Source organism: Triturus cristatus, chromosome 3_2 (assembly GCF_964204655.1).
Source record: "Triturus cristatus chromosome 3_2, aTriCri1.1, whole genome shotgun sequence".
NCBI lineage: Eukaryota > Metazoa > Chordata > Amphibia > Caudata > Salamandridae > Triturus > Triturus cristatus.
In genome coordinates this window covers 276,396,867-276,414,454 of record NC_140584.1, presented here as the reverse complement: position 1 = coordinate 276,414,454, position 17,588 = coordinate 276,396,867, and positions in this window count along the sequence as shown.

Genomic DNA, 17,588 nt, shown 5'->3' with positions numbered 1-17,588 from the left:
TCTTCCACTGATGAGTAAATTTCTTGAAAGATATATTAATATAAAGCTTGTGGAATACATAGACTCAGAAGGCTGCCTAGATTCATCACAGTCTGGTTTTAGACCAAAGCATAGCACTGAATCAGCTCTTATAGGTGTTACAGACTACGTCAAACTTTCCCTTCACAACAATCAAACAGTGCTACTGGTGTTGTTGGATTTGTCCGCAGCCTTTGATTCGGTGTCACACCATAAGCTACTCCAAAGACTGAAGGAGATTGGGATCTGTGGACTTGCTCTTGAATGGTTTTCTACGTTTTTTAATCAGCGCACTCAAACCATTAACCCTAGACCTTTCCGTTCCAACACCATGGAGCTCATGAAGGGGGTACGACAGGGTTCTTGTCTTAGCCCTACCCTGTTCAATGTGTATGTGGCCCCTCTTGCTAAGATTATTTGAGACGTTGGGTTTACTCCCTTTTCTTACGCGGATGACACCCAACTTCTTTTATCATTTGACATTAGCACAGCCTTTATCAAAATCTTCTTTGCAGAAGGTATGCAAACAATTTCTGGCTGGATGACTGAAAGCTTTCTCCAGCTAAATGCAGATGCTAAATGCAGATAAAACAGAGATTATACTATTTGGCAATGCTCAAACATTATGGTCTTCGGAATGGTGGCCACCAGAGATAGGTATAACCCCAGTCCCTAAATCAGTGGCTAAAAACGTGGGTGTCCGTTTGGACCATTCTCTCACTATGAGAGATCAGGTGGTGGCTACCTCTGGTACTTGTTTCTATATGTTGAGTCTCTTACCTAGAGGGTTCCATCTCCTTCCTCTATCTGCATGAAAGACTTTGATTCAGGCCATGGTGATTAGGCGATTAGACTATTGAAATGCGCTTTTAGCGGCAGCAAATGAATCTTTACTGAATAAACTTCAGGTGGTTCAGAACAATGTGGCCCGTTTGGTTCTTAATATGCCAAACAGAACAGCCTCTCCCCCTCTGTTGCAACGCCTTCACTGGCTACCCATAAGCCAAAGAATTAAGTTTAAGATCTGCTGTTTTGTACATAAAGCACTTAATGGCAGGGGTCGTTGCTACTTAAGTGAAAAACCTATCTGTTATCAGCCGAGTAGACTTCTACGCTCAGGGGAGAAAGCTCTTCTTGTCACCCCCCATTGTAGGAAATCTTGTGCGTGGGGCAAACCTTTTCCCACCTCGCTCCATGATATTGGAATCTATAGCTTTTACACCCACAAAAGTGTTCTGATCGCCTCCTTTTCAGGAAACTTCTGAATACAGAACTCTTCTGCAATTGATTTTCCTGGTCTGGTATGTCTACTACCTTAGCTTGGAGATACCCCTTAGGGGTGATCCCCGGCGCTTTACAAATTCCATCATTCATTCAAATATGTTTATTTCTCATCGTTGTTCCTCTATTGAAGTGTGCTGCATTCTGTAGCACAACTAGAAAGCGGAAAATGCCTCTGAGGATTGTTTTTGTGAAGGAAGGTGTCCCTTCCTGAATAAAAGAAATTCTGTCTACAACACAGGCACCCTCGCACCATGGTGCAAAGGTGCCTACATTAGCGCCAGGCAGCAGTTTGTGTGCCAGCGCAGGCAGAGAGCAAGAATGCACCATATAATGTGAAATACAGCTCATTCCTGTTCTCTTCTTTTCACGCAGTGCACTGAAGCAAGGTGGCTTGTATTGCGTTGCACGCACATTTGAGAAATATGCCCCATTATCAGTGTTAGAAGCATGAATGTGTGTACATTTATATCTGCAATGTGAAGGATGACATACAGTTGTCAAGTGGGGCCTGACGCTTCAACATTTCAGTACAATATCCTCCAGATTATTTGAACATTATGTACTCCCTGACGCAATTATAGGAAACGAAAGCCAAAATAAACAATCACTTTTTGAACTCCTTTTCATTTATTTAAAAATAATACATATAATATAAAATCATTACCAAACACTATCTAACCTAAACTCCCCCTATTACTAAAACTATCCTATTTTTACCTATCTTAACAATAATTAACCCATGACAAGATAAACATTAACACCCCACCCCGCTTAATACACGTAATTCAATAAAATACAAAGTTAAACTATATCCTAAACATATATAAACTACACGTATAAATCTATTCAAATATATATTTGTCATTATTTTTCAAAGATTTTTTAAAAATTGTATTTATTTTAACGGCCAAAACATTCACCCGACCCACTAAATGCGTAACCATTCTAAACGTAATACTCCAATTAAAATTTACTTTTAAATATCTTTCAAATATATTTCTAAAATACTCTATCCCTAAAGCTACACTAAACCCTAACTAACCATTGACTCGCCTAAAATACATTTACAACAAGTAAAAGTATAGAGAAGGGGAAAGTTGGAGGGTGGGTCCAGGTTGAGATTTTCTGTGAAATGTTGATGAAGGCCTCCTGGTGCCAAAGCAAATCTTTGTGTGTTTGTTTTGCACTTTTGTGATTTTCGCCAGTCGCTTGTATATTTTTTCCATATATTCAAGGAGCATATCATCAAGCCAGCGCAATAAAATTATCGCCGCTTTAGCGTCCGTTTTTGGGCAAAAAGCGTTGATAATTTTATCGCAGTATCAGCAAGGTCACGCTATCGTGTGAATCCTTGCCTTAGCGCCCTTTTTCACAACAACCAACTATGCGACTCTAATGAGGTGCAAAGTGGGCGTTCCTTCCCAAAATAACTGGAGAAATGTTGCTAACCGACATTTCTCCAATTATCAAGGGAATCGCTAACCTGCTTAGCGATTGGAAAAGAAGCGCTAACTGCGCTTAACGCAGATTCCTGTATGCCTGCTTTCAATCTGACTTAGCCATGTAATCCAATGGGAGGTGGATTACATGGCTAAGTCCACCCTGCCCTATCAGCAAGGTATCGCCTGTCACAGTACGATTATCGCTGGATTTCCAGCGATAATCGCACTGTTTTGTAACTAATGCATGGATTTCTATCGCTTTGGAGATAAGCGTTGCTGATAGCACGCTATCTCCGCAATAGAATTCAGCGATAGCCGGCAATAATTATCCTAGCGCTAAGTGCGCTTATCGATGATTATCGCCGGTTGTTGCTGATATGCCCCTAAGTTGCTTCTGTGTATGCTGGAAGTCCTTTCAGGGCCGGCTTTAGGGCAGTGCGACCGGTGCCACCGCACCGGGTGCTGGCTTCCTGTGGGCGCCGTGTTTGAAAGTTTATTAAGCTTTTGAAGCACCTGCTGCAGGGTTTCTTTCTGCCGGCAATTACCAGGCCTCACATATATGTCAAGAAAACTCGTGTGATTAATTATCTTCCTGGAGGGAGATCGGTGTTTTGTAAAGTTGAGGTTTTGAGTTGACTTAGGTGAAGTTAGTGCAGAGGGTTAATATGCCTGCTGCAAAGAACGTGTACCAAGTAGATTACAGAGTGCATATGATGTTAACAGATCAGCAGATTACTGCTTTCAAAAGAGACATCCTTTTGTTACTTGCAATTTATAACTTAAAGTCCTAATATAGAATAGTAAGCTATTCACTTTCATCCCAGAACTGCATACACACCGCAAAGTATACATTATTAGAACATTGATTAATGTTGCAAAAAGGGTTAATTTGGCTAGAAATCGATTCTTATTATTAAAGAAAACTCCCAACTATGCTGTTTCTTTTTCGACTCTGCGTTTGTGCTTCTCCACACCAAGCACTCTTAAACTATACTGCCTACCAGTATGGATGACTTGTGACTCCTACACTTTCAGTCCTTTGGATTTATGTAGCATTTCCTATACACGGATTTCCACACGTATGATTTATTGTCTCTGTGTAATGTGTGTGTGATGCAAAGTACTCGGACACCCTACACTGGTATGAGTGGCGCTATATAACTAATTCAATGCATCTGAGAGAGTGTGGTTATGGTGACTTGGTCACTGTTAAAGGGTGCTAGTGAGAGAATCCGTGGTGGAGGTGGTCATTGGGGGGGGGCGCCAACAAACATTGTTGCACAGGGCGCCACCAGCACTAAAGCCGGCCCTGAGTCCTTTTTTTAAATTTAGTTGCCTATCCCGCTGTCCAGTGGTGGGTCCTGTGGGGTGTGTGTGATGGTCTGGCCATGAGAGGCCCCAGGAGTGGTAGTTGTTAACAGTGTAGTGGTGTTCGGTTGAAACACATTTTAGAGGCAGCCCATGTCCCTGTTGCCTTTCCTCGATCATAGAACCTCCCCATTTTGTGGAATTCATTGGCAATTTGTTTTAAATTCTAGAATAGCTTGGCCTTTTGCCAGCAAGGGGCTTGGCACACCTGCAGTCATGTGACCTAGAGAGGAAACTACACATCCAATTAGCCAACTCTATGTAAGGACATCTCTTATTTACATAGGTTTCTCACATTGTTACAAAATATAATGTGCAGTACATACATACATCCCTCATCTTTGTATACATACATATACAATATTCCTTCATCACAATATAATTTGTAATTACAATATGCATATCTTACAAGATGAAGATCAGTGTAGGGTGACATACATCTTGTTATTCACAATGTCACACCCACATATTTAACTCACAACAATGATCTTTACCCGTACCGGTGTCTAAGTGTACAAAAAGATGTTTGTATATGCATATTCCCCGTCGAGGGAAAAACCTTAACACATATGTGAAAATGTATGTTTCAGAAACCACACACCAATGTTTCACTAGTGCACACCACTCATACGCATACATGTATATTCTTCAGACAAGAAAAATACATCCATGTTTGCAGATATATATGATATGTGTAACCTTTACTGTAACACATGCTGCACATCCTTTTACCAGTCACCTTTGTGACCACATGGTATTGATAATACTTGCTAATAAGCATACCATTTGCCAATATGAAGTTGACTATTACTCTAAGTATTTTCCACATACTTTTTGTTGGCTCGTCATAACCTGCTAGTATCTTTCAGTACAGGTGTACTATTGTAGGTTTAAGAAGGCTGCAGGCCTACCTCATTCTCTATAGTGATTGTTGTTGCCATATTCATTACTATAGGTGCACTGCTATTATAAGAACGTACATATGCGAATACAGGGTACAATGACACATATAAATATACGTGAAAATACCTTCTGCCTGGAAGCCAATGTATTAGCTGTAGTGGCACGTGCATGTCAGAGTAGCATTGCTCTGGGGAACAATTATAAACGGCTAGGTTCACCCATGTCACACCTACCCCAGGCACAGTGACACCAGTGCACCACTTGATCTGGCTTGCATTCACTTGCTATTACCTAGCGACACATGGGCATGCAAAGGTGACCCAGTTTTGTATGTTGAATCAGACAGAAAGTAAATATGTTCCTCCTAGTCTCTGAGGGTCATTTTTAACCTTGCAGCGCTGCACTGTGAGAAAGGGATAGGGCAGGAATGGACCTTATTTCAGGTAATAGGGCGTATTCCTGCTTTTCCCGTGCGCCCTTTTGGAAGCCTAGCGCCAGCGTAGGTACGCTTGCACTGTGGTGCAAGGGTGCCTATGTTGCATGCAGAATTTTTTGTGTGCAGGAAAGGATACCTTCCTGCACAAAAACGACCCTGAGAGGCATATTCCTCTTTCTGCATCACAAATAGAAAGAGAAGGTAATGAGGAGAGATAAAGATATTTCTCCTTGTTACGCCTCACCTGAGAGGGTGTCTTTTTGGTGCATTCCCAGATCTACCAGTTCCGGTAAAACTAGGAATGCTTCAAAAACCATGGGATTTTGGGGGGAACACCCAAGCAACGCCCATGGTACACCTTCCCAGGGCAGAGTAAGGCAACCCTGCGATTACCGCTGTGTTGCCTTACTCCAGATAGATTCATGGACCCACTCAGTAGCCTTGAGTGGCTTCATAATCACACGTTAGGTTTGAGTTGCTCTTGTACCATGTTGCTTAGTGCAAGAGTAATGCAAACCGACTCATAAATGCAAGCCGACAGAAAGGCTCTTGACCAAACAGGTCACGCACTTTGTTTTTATTTGCTTGCTTTTAGGACCGATGTAGAGACTGTTTTTTAAATCTATAGTTTTTAGCATACACTTGTTCTAAGGGATTTTAAGCTGAATTATGTGCTCGTTTCTCATCTTTTCGTCTCCTCCCTCCGTCCCGGTCCTGGTCCGCCGCGGCTTCTTTGCTGATTGAGCGGAGGGCGGGACCATGGCATTATCTTCCTAATTTCCTGCTTCACAGCCCCTTCCGGCTGTTCTGCGTGCTCTAGTTACACCGAGACCTATAAAATACGCATACTGCCGCGGACGCACAGCTTAACAAACAAAGACAGAAAGGCTCTTGACTAACCAGGTCACACACTTTGTTTTTATTTGCTTGCTTTTAGGACCGGTGTAGAGACTGGTTTTTTAAATCTATAGTTTTTTGCATACAGTTGTTTTAAGGGTTTTTAATCTGAATTACGTGCTCGTTTGTCACCTTTTCCTGGTCCACCGTGGCTTTTTTGCCGATTGAGTGGAGGGTGGGACCAAGCCATTATATTCTTCACTTCCTGCTTCACAGTCCCTTCCGGCTGTTCAGCGCGCTCTAGTTACACCAGGACCTATAAAATATGCATTCTGCCACGGATGCGCAGCGGGCACACCACCGGCACGCCAAAGGCAAGTCCATCTGTGCCCGTCTGCGCCCGTCTGCACCCGTCAGCGCCCGACCGGGACCAGGGGCCAGTCCCCCTGCCGGTTGGAATAACGGAAAACCAATCAAATACACATATGACGAACTAAGACAACTGGCGGCATCTATTTTGAAAGACTGTAGACATAGTGTGGAATTTGATAAAAGTGTGTTATCATGCAAATACTGCCATAAGAATTTGAGGCTGTCCAATACTGACACACAACAGAGGAAAAAGCTGTCTTTTATCCTTCTGAACCAAGGAGGAATGCAAAATACAACACGCATTATTAACCCCTTGAGTGCCCCGCCCTTTCCACGCCCTGTGCCGGGCGTTTCATTAGCGGGCGGGGCTCATGACGAGATAGTCTCGTCATGGGCACAGCGCAACCGCGGCCCATGACGAGACCATCTCGTCATGGGCACTCAAGAGGTTAAAAGAAACTCGCAGACGCTGCATTATCTTCTCTTCCCACCTCTTCTTCTCTTCTCTTTCCTTTCTTTTCTTATCTTCCCTTTTCTACGTCTTTGGGTATTGAGGTTTTGTTCTTTGTTCATTTCTTCACAGGCCATAGAACTTGGGGGCCTCCCCCAACCTTTAGTTGCGGGCAGTAAAAGATACTTTTATGAGCGGTGGTCCTCGTTATGATGCTCACTGCTAGAATGAGCCAAGTCCGGACTGACATTATTGAAGAGTTACCACCCTCTAGGGCTTACAGAATTACGTCATAGTCGGGCTTCCCTTAATGGGGCTGTGAATAGTGTTATCTAGGGGCTTTTCCATACTTCGTCCATCCACTCTGTAGGGGTATCCTACTGCCTAGTAGTTTTTAGTATTTTGCTCCTTATACCCACATAGGTCTGTCCGGGATGCGACTGTAATAGACCAGATAGCTTAGCCACAGGTACCCACGTGACCCCTAAATGTTTGATCCGTACTGTTGCTTTAGCGCTGGGTGGGGGTCCTTAGTATACCTCTTGTTATGTCAAATACACTTAGTCTGGTGCTAAGTTCCCTATGGTTCTGTCTGGTGCATCGTATCTTGTAGTCCCATTGCTATGGACCACCATTGTATATCCTGTAACTTGCCTGCTATGATCTGCCTCTTATTACTTACTGCCTGGTGATTGTTAATGTTCTTCCTTTTTCTTTTATTGTGTACAAATTCAATAAAAGAGATTTAAACAAAAAAAAAGAAAAAAGAAACTCGCTGTGCTTTCTATACCGGGAAGATAGAAGAGGCTAAAAATTCCTCTAAAGAAATGTTTACCATTCGTAAATCCCTACAATCAGCTGAAAAACTAACTGAACCTCCCATTAACACAGAGGAGTCCTGCAATAAGGTCACAGAATTGTTCGCAGCTAAAGTAGCAAAGATTTACAACACCTTCCCCATAGAAGCACAATTCGGTATAAGCAACGAGGGCATTATGACTGCAGTACTCAAGGGAGGAAACCTAGAGGAGTTCAAGATGCCAGAACCAGATGAGCTGAGGAAGCTAGCGACGGGAATCAAATCTGGATCCCTGAGGGACCCAGTGAGCCCAGATTTGCTGTTGCAAGGTGAGAAATGCATTCTGCCGCTCATATCTGAGCTAATCACCTGCTCTTTCCAATTGGGAGAGGTCTGCGACGAATGGAAACAAGCTATGGTTCACCCTCTAAGGAAAAAATCTCAAATAGACCATTCGGTTCTAGAGAACCAACGCCCTATCTCACTGCTACATTTCTTTGCACCCCTCACAATCTGGTTTCCGAGCTGCACACTCTACGGAGACAGACCTTCTCCTGGCTACAGAACCCTTAAGACAGCTTGCGGACTAAGGTCAAACAGCTGCTCTGATCCTACTGGATCTCAATGCAGCCTTTGACACTGTATCACATGGCCTCCTCCTCCAAAGATTAGAGTTATGTGGAGTCAGGGACAGGGCCCTATGATGGATGATGTCCTTCCTGTCGTCTCGAGGTTTCCAGATTACACAAGACACTCATACGTCCAAGAATTTTCCACTATCACAGGGAGTTCCACAGGGCTCAATCCTTAGCCCCATGTTGTTTAACCTATACATGGGACCACTTGCTACTATAGTGGAGGGGCACAAGGTGTCCATTGTGTCTTATGCTGACGATACTCAGCTTATTATTACACTGTCCCAAAACCTGGGCTGGGCTGCCCACAAATTCTCACAATGCATGGGAGAGGTAACAACTTGGATGTCTAATCACTGCCTGAAACTTAATAGCAGTAAAACGGAGGTGAATATTGTAGGATAAGCTCCATCCAACTGGTCGTCAGCATAATGGCCTATTTCATTGGGACAGCTGCCAACTCCTAAAACAGAAGTAAAGAATCTAGAAGTATGGCTCGACTCAAAGCTGACGTTTGAGAGTCAAATCCAGAGAGTCACAGGGAAATGCTTCGGAACTCTAAAGGCCCTGAGAAAGGTCCTTGATCTATTGCCTGTCAGCTCCAGAAAAACAATAGCACATGCCGTGGTCACCTCCCAAATTAACTACGGAAATGTCCTGTATCTAGGCTCGGCGAAAAAAAGTAAAATGAAGCTATAATCCATATAAAATGCAGCAGCCCGCCTAGTGCTGAACCTCTCAAGAAGAGCTTCCATATCAAAAGCCTTAGCCCGACTACACTGGCTAACAGTCGAAAAGTGAATATTGTTTAAAGCAGTGTGTCACTGCCACAGCATTCTGGCAAAAAAAGGGCCACTATACCTTCAGACCCTGATAGCAACTCTTATACCCAACAGAAACCTAAGATCTTAGGGTAAAGCACTAGCTAGGATTCCAAGAATCAGAAAGGCTAGGATGGGTGGTCGCTCCTCTAGATTCCTAGCAGTAAAACAATGGAACACTCTACCAGCTGAAATAAGAACAGAGCCAGTTGAAATGACTTTTCGCAGAAGATTAAAGACCTGGCTTTTTCCACCTGCTAGTCTCTAGACCTTCCCGCAACCCTTGTCTACAGGCCAGAGGCAGAGTTATGTCACTCCCTGTCTCTAACCCTCACGGGCGGATATCTGTTTGGCTGCTAGCGCAGGGACACACCAGTGGTGTAACCAGGCGCTCTATAAATGGCAATATAAATAAATAGGCCCCATAGTTAATAAACACAATATGAAGCTGTCATTAATTTGTCAATTAATACCAATTGGTGTGCTTACGTCCTGCTGGCCAAACTTAGTTCAATGCATTGGCATCCATTCTGTGAGGTCTACTGGATCTGCACTGGTATTAGAACTCTGTGCTTTATCCAATGTATACCATCTGAGATATGCAGACTGTAATCCATGAAACTTCTGCTAGGCCCTAGAACTATTTCCCTGCCATGAGGAGATATACTCTCCCAATGCTTGTTAGAATGGCTGAGATCTATTGTTTCATGTCAGTCTTTGTTTGAAATCATTAGCTGGTCTACATCCAGGCACCATCCAAGGCATAAGATGTATGGAGCCACTGTTGCTTCTTTCTGCATAGGACTAAAATGAAGACCTCTGATGGAGGCTCAGGCACCCATGAGACAGGCTATCAATATGTATACCACTGGTCAGTGGTCATAGTGAGGGAATGGCTGCAGAAGAGAGAAATGTCTCACACCACTGCACCACCACATGGTGGAATGTAAATATTTTTGTTAGGTTGGAATGACACACCTCTTGATGCAATGCTACTACTACATTTCCTGCATCAATAGTTGCACAATGATTGCAATGTGATGGCTAACCTGGTAACACTGTGTGTAATGTCCATGCAAGGTGTAGTTTGGTATGACACGCAGATGATATATGATGTACACCATTAACATGTTTCAAGTGGGGTATCAACACCTACATTGACACTTTCTTTACATTAACAGGTTCAAGCTTCTTGTATGTTAAACAAAATGCCTGTACAGGATCTGTTGTATTGCTATCTATTTCACAGTAATATGAATCAAGGTGAGAATGACCTTCTTCTACAGATTGCATTGTAAATACTTTTATGATTCACACAGGCATTTGTTACAGAGCTACAAATATATTGTCATGACACTTACTTTCGAATCCTTGAAACCTCAGTTTCCCCTCTCGAGAAAGGTATATGTCCACCTGAAATATAAGTTAAGTTAATTGGCCTGAAATATGGAACATAGACTTTTATACTAAGCACTTGTTTATTCCGGTTTAATGGCACATTTTACACCCTTAGACACATAGGGGCATATTTACAAGGGGATGGCGAAGCGTGGTGTTAAGCACAGAATTCTAATGACATGCACCATTCCAAAAATGCAGGGATGCGCCGTATTGACAAAGATACGTGCACCCCTGCATTTTTCCCAGCACTGGAGCTAAAGTAAACTGCCTAGCGCCAACGCAGACACCCTTGCACCATAGTCAAAGTAAATTGCCTAGCTAATCAGTGCTAAAATGCATGTCCTCTCTCCTCTAAACGTAGCATGATTGGTTTACACCTGTTTGACATTTTGGATCTACATGAAAGTCCCTTGTAAAGTAGTATACCATATACCCAGGGCCTGAAAATTAAATGCTACTAGTGGGCCTGCAGCGCTGCTTGCGCCACCCACAGAAGTAGCCTCTCAAATCTGTCTCAGGCCTGCCACTGCATGGCCTGCATGCACAGTTGACTGCCACTTTAATTAGGCATTTAAAACTACTTGCCAAGCCTTAAATATCCCTTTAAAAAAAAAAGAATTAACAATTTTTATTGAATTTCAAATTACAAACACACAACAACCGCAGTTACTTGTCCAGAAGTTTCATAATTAGTTCATTACAGGTTTTCCCATTCCGGCATATCACAACACATTTGTACCATACAGGTGCTGTACTAATGTTGGAGGTTAAAGCAAAATCTTGTTTCTGCGTTAGTGCACATCGCCACCCCCCTCCCGGCTCCAATCATGGCCGTTGAACATATGACAGATACAAAGCCCAGTGGGGCCCGCAGGCACCCGTGGACATGTTTTTGATCACCAGAGTCCAAATGATGCAGAAAGTTCTTCCAATATCATTACAGTGTTATTCAAACAAAGGTGTACTGTGTGAGCATTCATTCGCTATGGTACGTCGCTATTCAGTGAGTGGAGCCAGCATGTGAATGGGGAGCAGATGTCTTTTGGAGGAGAACAAACCGACATGAGCTCCCAGTAGCATATCAGCTGTTCTTTGCAATATGCAACATCTTTTAACCAGGTTTTTATGTCTGGGGCTGAAGTCCTCCCCCAGTGGATAGCCACCCAACGTTTATCCAGCAAAAGTAATAACGCTGTGAGTCGTTGGCTAGTTGTGGGGATGTCGCGCACATAGCCCAGGACCGCCACCAGTGGGGATCTCAACAGCATCTGACCGGTTATGCATTCTATGTGTCTAAACACCTTCAACCAGAACCCGGCCACGCGTGGGTAGTCCCAGGCCGGATGCAGGAAGGTTGCCTCTGGTGTCCCGCAGCGCCAGCATTTATCATCGATCCGTATACCCATTGCACTGGGATGCTGCATAATCGGTGCAGGAATTTGAAGTGTATTAATCTAAGGAGGTAGTTCTGGGAGAGCTGCTCAAGTTGGCCGCAGCAGAAATTCCAATGTTAATCCGGGATAGGGGAAACCCAGTTAGGCATCCTAGGAGCTGCGCAATTTTGGGACAGTGATCGGGGATGTACGCTGTGTGATTAATTTACGAGCAGATGATTCCTTGAGCATGTGCTCCAGTGCTGGAAGTGGCAGTGGGGTGGCGGAGAATGTTGGGATATCCCTAAGTGGAGCCACCACTCCTGAAGTGGTGTAGGAAAATGCTTTACTTTTATTTATTTTCCCTCACACACCCTAGTGGTGTCATGCTTCATCATCGGGACACCACGACCCCGATAAGTCGTGGTGGGCTCAACCGGTATTTCAGGGAGCACTTGGATAGTATATCTGGCCAGGGGCATAAAGATTAGAAATCCACTGTTAGACCCCAGTATACCTTTATTCTTGGGTCAGGCAGGAATATTAAAATTAATGAACAATAGGGTCGTTTGGAATATTATGGTCCTGTGTGATTCTGTGTGTCGGTTTTCCGAGTCAGAACCTCTGTTCTCGAGGGCATCAATCCTGGTTTCATTTTTCTCAACTCGTGGCTTCATCTGGTCCAAGTGGGCAGCGAGTGAATCTAGTTTGGAGTCTATGGCCAGCAGGCTGGCCTTAACATCTTTCAGGATGGTTCGTAGCTCTTCCTCTTGTGACGTGGCTGTCTCGGTATCCCCCGCTGCTGCATCAGCCACGGAGATGCTGTCTATTTGATGCGTGAGTCTTTTGTCGAATTACAGTTTTGATTGTTTTGCGTAGTTATTTCCCATGTCATTGATATCCAGCAGGCAAATCATAAGGCAGGTTGGTTTGTGACAGCCACAAGCCACAGTGACTTCTCATCAGCAGTGCAGCCAGGCCTGGGGGGTGCCACGTCAAATCTAGCCGCACCACCACTTAACTGCCAGCCACCTAAGGCAAGGAGCACGTATGTTCACTGCACTGCAATTCACGGCCTGCACGTTATGTCTGATTAATGCAGCAGTCATGGCCTTTGCCGTCCCACCATGGTGGGGGGGAGGGACCGTGGCCGCGTCCCCACCGGCTCCCTGTCCACCGCTGGGTCCGAGTGCGGGCCAACGCAGTTATGTCGCCAACTCCAGAGTACAGTTGTGGGCCTCACTCTATTTCCTGCATCCACGGTGGTCGATCTCAGGCTGGTGGTGTCTCCTAAGCTTTGCGGGGGTCAGCCCTCTTTCCCTAGGCCCGGCCACCGGAGCGCACAGTCAACTCGCTGCGCCCCGGCTGTCCACGTGGGCCCCAGCAGACAGCCGATCTGGCAACAGGAATCTCTGCGCTGCCCCAGGCCGCTCCCCCCTGCCGGGGACCTTCAACCGCACGGTCGCGCGGTGAGGGCTTGGAGGCCACACCCCGGGACTCACCGGTATGTCAGCCGTGGCAGGTCCGCCCAGCATCCGCAACAGCCGCTGGCTCCGTCCACTCCGCCAGGGGCCCAGTGACCGAGGGGCACACCAGGAGAGATCCCGATCTCTGCTGTTGACTGCGCAGCAGCATAGGCATGATGCCCGGCCAGCAACAGCACCCCCTCTCAGGATTCAGACACGCCTTGGGTCTTTGCAGGACAGGGAACAGCAGGCCCAGATCAGCATGTCTCTGCAGTAGCGAAGGCAGTGTCCTCCGAGCTCCAGAAGCAGCAGATTCTGGTGCCCACCACAGTTAGGTAGGTGCGCCACGTGCTGTGTTTATTCCAGCACCGAGGTGAAGGCGGATTAAAGCAGGATGTTTGGGCTCGGCCGGCAGAGCCCTCTTAGTGAGCGGCCATCTTGCTGCTCAGCTTAGCAACACCCCTCTTAAACTCCCCTTTTACTACATATAGGTCACCCATAAGGTAGGCCCTAGGTAGCCCTATGGGTAGGGTGCTGTGTAAGTAAAAGGTAGGACATGTGCCTTTATTGTGTGGCATGTCCTGGTAGTGACAAACAGTCTATTTGGTTTCTCAGTACTGTGAGGCCTCCTCCTCTTATAGGCTAGCATTGGGAATTCCCTTATATGGGTTTAAGTGGTAATTCCTGCTCTGAACTGAGTGGCGTTGCAATGTGTGGTATGTTTGGAACAGTGGTAATACATCCTGCTTACTGGCGTAGTTGGATTTTGTATTACTATTTTAGAAATGCCACTTTTAGAAAGTGACCACAAAGAACAGGGGAACCATACTCACAACGGAACCAGGGTAATAGTTATATATGGGAAAACAGTGGTCCAGTGGATAATAAAAAGAATGATTTAAGCAATGAATATGCACAATCGCAATAAATTTGAAAGGACTTGGTAATATCAGAGGGCAAAAGTAAATTTCTACACAGTTTACTCAATACAATATTTTATATAGAGCAGTGAATAGTATATACACTTCTTTTAAATCAAAAAACGCAAAACCTTGTGCATAGTGTCCCCAAGTAAAAGTTGGAACCAAAAAGTGACTGTACAAATTGTGATGTTTTAGAGAAAAAGGGTTTCCATAAATTAGAAAGAAAGAACGACCATTAAAATACACTTTTTCAACAGTCTACGTATACAATGATACAGGCTGGGTGGTGGTCTGTTCTATATGGTTGTCGACGGCGTTTCGACCCTTCTGTGAATGTGGGGTCTCTTCAGGACTAACGATGTAGGGACATCTGTAATTCATTAGTAAAGGTTAGCATGAGGCCCAAGTACCGGCACAGATGCGAGAAACTGACAAAAGGTTATTAAAAAGGATGGTTACCTGGATGTTCACAGGGTGCAGCCTTACTGAAGTGCCTTAGTGGAAAGTGAACCAAAAAGATTTGAGGAGCCCTCCGGCCCATTCCTACTCAAAAGAGCCGGCCGCTCACACCGTGAGGTAACCTCTGGTATCTTACTTCTCGGCACCATTACCACTGTATACAGCTAATTATTCTCACAGTGCTAACCATCCAACATTATCTTCCTTTCTCTGAACCCACCATTGAAGAACCCGGCTGGGTCCTCACATGAGTTCTTTTTGTTTCACTTTCCACTAAGGCACTTCACTAAGGCTGCGCCCTTTGAACATCCAGGTAACCATCCTTTTTAATAGCCTTTCGTCAGTTTCTCGCATCTGTGCCGGTACATGGGCCTCCTGCTAACCTTTACTAATGAATTACAGATGTCCCTACATCGTTAGTCCTGAAGAGACCCCACATTCACAGAAGGGTCGAAACGCCGTCGACAACCATATAGAACAGACCACCACCCAGCCCGTATCATTGTATACGTAGACTGTTGAAAAAGTGTATTTTAATGGTCGTTCTTTCTTTCTAATTTATGGAAACCCTTTTTCTCTAAAACATCACAATTTGTACAGTCACTTTTTGGTTCCAACTTTCACTTGGGGACACTACGCACAAGGTTTTGCGTTTTTTGATTTAAAAGAAGTGTATATACTATTCACTGCTCTATATCAAAGATTGTATTGAGTAAACTGTGTAGAAATTTCATTTTGCCCTCTGACATTACCAAGTCCTTTCAAATTTATTGTGATTGTGCATATTCATTGCTTAAATCCTTCTTTTTATTATCCACTGGAACCACTGTTTTCCCATATATAACTTTTAGAAAGTTGGCATTTCTCTGTACGTATACCTCTTGTGCTTTGCAGTCTGTCTACAATCCATGCCTGGGCTTGGTTGACAGCTACACTTTGTGCATAATTTCCAGACAGCCATCAGAGAGGAAGGGTTGGGTGTAACAGGGTACATCTGCATTCACCTGCATACTGATTTTTTTTCTTTTTTAAATATATTTTATTGAATGTCAAACAAAAGCATCTAAACACACACAATATAGAGAGGACTGTAAAGGCCCGTGAGTCATAACAATCATTACTACTAGCTAAAAGCGAAATACATATTCACAAATGTGAGGATTGTAAAATAGCTCCCAAGAGAAGTGCTCCCCGATAAGAGCAGATAACTGAAGGAGCAACATGGTAGTGATAAGCAATAAGATCCAGGCCACAAGCGAACTATATCAGAATCACCAATCTAACAGACATTCAACTAAACAACCCAAACCCCCCACCCTATAAAAGCTATAAAGCAAAACACGTCAAGGCGTTCCTGCCGGGGAACTTGACTCATCGGTCCCATCTAAGTCCCCCTCCAGTGCTTTCAGTACACACACCAGCGCCTCCCAAGGCCTTGCAGCCTCTAAAGCTTTGTCGCTTTTCTCTCTATGAGCCAACTGCAATCTAATTGTGCCCTCACATTCAGCCCATCTAAGGAGGTCAGCCCTCCATCTCTGAATGCTGGGGCCCCGTCTAGACTTCCAATGCGCTGTAATGTCTTTTGTGGCCAAAAGAAGACCCAAGTCCAAGAATTGCTAGTCGTCTTGGTCTTGGACATGTGGGGGAACCAATGGAGCAAGCAGGGGCCTATAGTAGGTTCTAATGTCCTGTCAGTAATCTTACACAATAGGGAGACCACCTCCTCCCAATACGTTCCCAGCTGGGGGCAGTCCCACAGCATATGGCGGAAATCCGCGCCTTCCATGTCGCAGCGTGGACAGCGCGCTGTATCTATATCAAAGTACGCCTTAATTTTGGCCGGGGTGAGGTACGCCCTGTGCAGTATAAAAAAGTGCACCAACTGGAAACAGGCATTTTTTGTATTTTTCCATGCCCTTTCCACCAGTTCAACCCACACCTTCTCTGGTATCTCTTTACCTAAGTCTTCCTCCCATTTCCACTGCAGCACCCGCATTGGAGTCAGCGCCTCGCGTGTCATACGCCTAAACAAGCAAGTAACTGCCTTAACGGTTCCCGCCGCAATTATAACGTACTGACATGCCATAGAAGTCTGCAGTTCGGACAACCCTTCTCTCCAGTGCTCTTGGATGGCTGAGATCAGGGCCGAATGAAGCAGGAAATCCCCACGAGAAAGGTCATACCTGTCCTGCAGTGCAGTAAAGGGGAGTAGGGTGTTATTCTCATACAAATCACCTAACATATGGAGTCCCTGCTCTTCCCAACCAGTCAACACAGACCAGTCGCCACCATGTGGCAGTACCTCACACATGGCTAAAGGGAACTCTGGGGCATAAGAACGGTCAATTTGCGCCCTCCGCTTACTCCTATTCCAGCAAAGCCAAAACGTCCTTAGCTAATCTGTGAGCGTCTGAAGCCGCAATGATTGCTGTAAGACAATACAGGCCAGCACCTGACTTGACACCCGCCCTCCATCCCGCTCGGTCGGGCCCCGAAACTCCAATGCCACTTCCTGTGTAAGCCACTGCAATTGGGCTGCTCGATAGTAAGTCTCAAAGTCAGGGATCACCAGTCCCCCATCTGCTTTCGGCCGCATTAGC